Source organism: Octodon degus, unplaced genomic scaffold (genome assembly GCF_000260255.1).
Source record: "Octodon degus isolate 3935 unplaced genomic scaffold, OctDeg1.0 scaffold00016, whole genome shotgun sequence".
In the NCBI taxonomy this organism is placed as follows: Eukaryota; Metazoa; Chordata; class Mammalia; order Rodentia; family Octodontidae; genus Octodon; species Octodon degus.
In genome coordinates, this window is record NW_004524592.1 from 11403157 (window position 1) to 11407271 (window position 4115).

The following is a 4115-nucleotide window of genomic DNA, read 5'->3' on the forward strand; positions in this document are numbered from 1 at the left end:
CCTTTTCCTCAGCCCTGGAAACCACTAATACACTTCCTGTATGGATTTCCTTAGTCTGGATATCTCATATAAATGGAATTATGCAACATGCAAGTGGCCCTTTATGCCTGGGTTCCTGCCGTGTATGATGTTCTCAAAATTTATTCATGCAGTAGCATATGTCGGTGCTTCACTTCTTTTTATAATTATAAACAGACCAGGTTTTTGTCTGCCCTGCTCATCCACTGATGGATATTTGGTTGTATGTTTGACTTTATGTATCCACTACTGACCCAGTCACTGGAGTAAAATTTAATCCGCAGGATGAGAAAGAAACCACTTTTGGGCTCCATTCACCCTTCACGATGATGTCTCCTTGTCATAGCTCCTTGCACATAGCAAGATCAGGTTCCGGCGTAGCGACTGTTTTTCACGAGGATGCTCCCCTTGTGCACTAACCACAGCTTTTACTTTCTGTATCCTGGTGCTTTGCTCTGCGGCCTCTATTGGCCTTGCAGGGTCTGCTTCTCCCAGGGGTCCAGTTCTTAGGAGGGGGAACAGCCTGCATCTCAGCGTGCTCATCAAACCCAGCCCAGCAGCCCACAGCCCACGCGCTCAGCGACTTCCACGTTGGCCTCTTACTGTCTGAGTCACCTCTTACCACCTCTTATCACCCCAAGAAGTGGTACCAGATGCGCAGGGACGGGCCCTGTGCCTCAGAGCCCACTAAAATTATTCCAGCGAGCCAATCCCAGGCCTGTTTACTTCACCTGTGGCCCCTTCCTTGCTCAGGAACCACATGGAAAGCTCTTCCCTTTTCCCCACCATCCACTGCTTCCTAACCCGTGTATGGACGATGTTCTCAAAATTTATTCATGCGGTAGCATATGTTGGTACTGCACTTCTTTTTATAATTAAAGGGCCACGTGGCTCCCCACATGGCCCTTTATGGTGTGGCTTCTGCCCCATCTTAGGAGCCACGCATAGCACACCCCTTAATCTGTTGGCCTTATCATACCCAAACAATAACAGAACCTGCAGGACTCCCTGCTGGCTACACTGCCAGAACCTTGATTTCCAGTGTGGTATCTCGTATGTAATAGCCCTTCAGTCCAACAGGTGTCGGGCCAATGTCTTGAGCTTGCCTTGCAGAATCTTAAATTTCCTTCATACCTGGAAATTAACACATCCCTCACTTGAGAAATTGATTTTCCTACTAGCTTTGTGGTTTTTTTTTTTTTTTTTTTTTGGTAGAACCGGAGATTGAACTCAAGATCTTGCACTTGCCAGGCAAGCACTTAATCTACTGAGTTATCTCCCCAGCTCCTCTCACTAGCTTTGTATATGGATCTTGTTATTATTACTTATTTTTGGCTTTTTGCGACAGGGTCTTGCTATGTAGTCCAGGCTGGCTTCATACTCACCATCCTCCTGCTCAGCTCCCAAGTGCTGGAATTATATATATCTGCCACCACAGCCGGCTGGACTTTATTTTTGAACATCTCCAATTCATAATGGGAAATAAAAGTTAAAAAAATAAGCATATATGAGTTCAATCCCCGGTTCTGAAAAAAAAAAAAAAAAGCATATTGTTCAAAGCATCTTTTATGAATTTCCATCTGTGCCTGCTCAGGAGAGGTGGCAGTAGGATGTGTTGGCTTTGCTGGGAGGGGGTGATTGTGCTTGCAAATGCACCTGTGTGTAAATGGTCCCCACTTCTGCCTAAACACAGTCCATCAAGTTCAGTATTGATAGATAGTAGGGCTTTGTTGTGGTAAAAGAAGAGAGGACAGCTAATCTCTTTATCTCATTTAAATAACTGTCACAAATCAGCATACAGTTTGTCAACATCAGCCCTGTTAACATTTTGGATCAGAGAATTCTCTACTGGAATTGAGGGGAAAGCTGGCCCATGTGTTTGCTGGGGGGATTAACAGCATCCCCATGACATGCACTCTCCAGCTCCCATTTAAAACAAACAAAAATGTTTCCAACACTGTGACATGTTCTGGAGGTGTGGGGGGAAGTGGTGGTGGTGGTGGTGAAATCCAGGTAACCACTGTTCGAGGGTCATAAGGGAACTTGAAACCCAGACCCCTGCTGAGTGCAGAGTCACCCTCTATGGGGTGGTGGCGGCGGCGGTGGCATTAGTGAATGATTGATGGCTGGGCATCTCCAGTTTGTTTACATTACTTTTCGTTCAGTTCCATGTCCCAGTGTTGTTGTTCCGAACCAAGTCCTGCTTTCCAAGGAGGACTCGTGTATCTCTCCTGCCACTGTGGCTGCTCAGCAGCTCCAGAGCCATAGGTGGAGGAAGGAATTATCTCTAGCGTAGATGGAACGCTTCAGGAACCAGGCTGGAAGCCCTGCCCTGTGGAGTAGAGTGCTGGCACCATGTTTTTCTCATCTTCTGGGGAGCTCATTAGAAGTGCAGCTCTCTATGTTCTAGGTATGTCCAGGCTAGATGAGCACCTAGAGAGGCCTGGTGCCTACTTAATGCACTAGTGAAAGATAGGCACAAACAGCCACACCTATATACACATGCTATGGCCCAAGTTAGAAAGATACCTGTAAGTCTTCATCAGTGTATGTGTCTACTATGGTTCACACATGGAATATCTTCACATTTGGAGATGGGGCTTTGGAAAGTCATCAAATGGAAGGGTTGCCACGGCTAACCTGCTGCTAGGAGGTGGGGCCTTGTTGGAAGAGGATCTCGGGCGTGTGGCTTAGAGCTGCACTGTTGTTCCCAGCTCTCCCTTCTCTCCCTGCGCCCTGGATGCCAGATTGGGCCGCTGTCCTCTGCGCTGAGCCTTCCACCACACCACCACTGCCCTGGAACCGGAAACGCCTAAAACCATGAGTCACCATCAACTCCTTTTCCACGTTGTGGATGTGGAAAAAGGAAGAAAGTTACCAAAACATTGAATCGAATATTTTTAAATTTGGAAGTTAGAAAAAAATTACTTCTTGATTTGGAATTGCTTTATATTTTGGATGATATGAGGAGGTGGAACACTCTGATCCTTCTGGCGTCCTACGGCTTCTACACAGGTTGCAAAGCTGAGTGAGTGAGGGCGGGGTTCTCCCTTTTCTGCCTTTTAAAGAACTTCCCAGATGAATCCGAAGGGTGGCAATATTTTGAGGACAAGTTCAGCACAAGTACTTGCAAATATGTTGGGGGTTTTTTGGGTTTTTTTTTTTTTTTTTTTTGCGTTGCCAGGATCAAACTTAGGACCTTGTGCACACCAGGCAGTGCTTACGCTGCTGAGCTCTCTCCCCAACCCAGTATGTTCTTTAAAAATATTTATTGAGGACTGGGGGCATAGCTCAGCAGTGTAAGTGTCTGCCTGGCAAGCGCAAGGATCTGGGTGCGATCTCTGGTACTGTATGCTGTGCCAGTTCCGGAACCGGGCACGCCATACAGTTCATAGAAACTGGGCATGGTGGCGCATGCCTGTAATCCCAGCACTGGGAAGACTGAGACAGGAGGTCCACTACTAGTATGAACTGCATAGTGAGACCCTGTATCCAATAAATAAGTAAAAAGATTTATTGAGAACCATTCCACTAAAAATATATTATGTTTCAATTTCAGAAAATTTGGAAAACATGAAAAAGGAGAAAAGAAGGCTAACTGATGCCCAGGATCTTGCTTCTCAAACTGCCACATTTTTTCATGTATCTCTTTCATGTGAGTCTATTTCTTTTCATTAAAATTTTTCTTTTTGTTATTTTAATAAAAATACACATACACATAGCTGAAAAAAAAAGTAAATGAGTACCAAAATGCTTATAAAAGAAAACACTGAGGTGTAAGGGCGATCTGGCTATGACATCTGTCACCCCATTGATTGCTAGGGTTGATTCAGCTGATCTGGCTGGCTAGGTGGGTGTCCCCTTCCTCCCTCAATGATCCATGTGTGTCCCTCCCAAAGCTGCGCAGCTCGGTCGAAGAGGACGACCACCCCCGATAGAGGAGAACCGTTCCTCGGTCAGGGGTATACGAGTAGCTGCGCTCCCCTTCTAGATCCTCCAAACAAGCTCTCAAGAAAACACTGGGGCCAGGGAGATGGCTCAGTAGAATAAGTGCTTCCCTGGCAAGTCCAAGAACCTGAGTTCAATCCCCGGTTCTG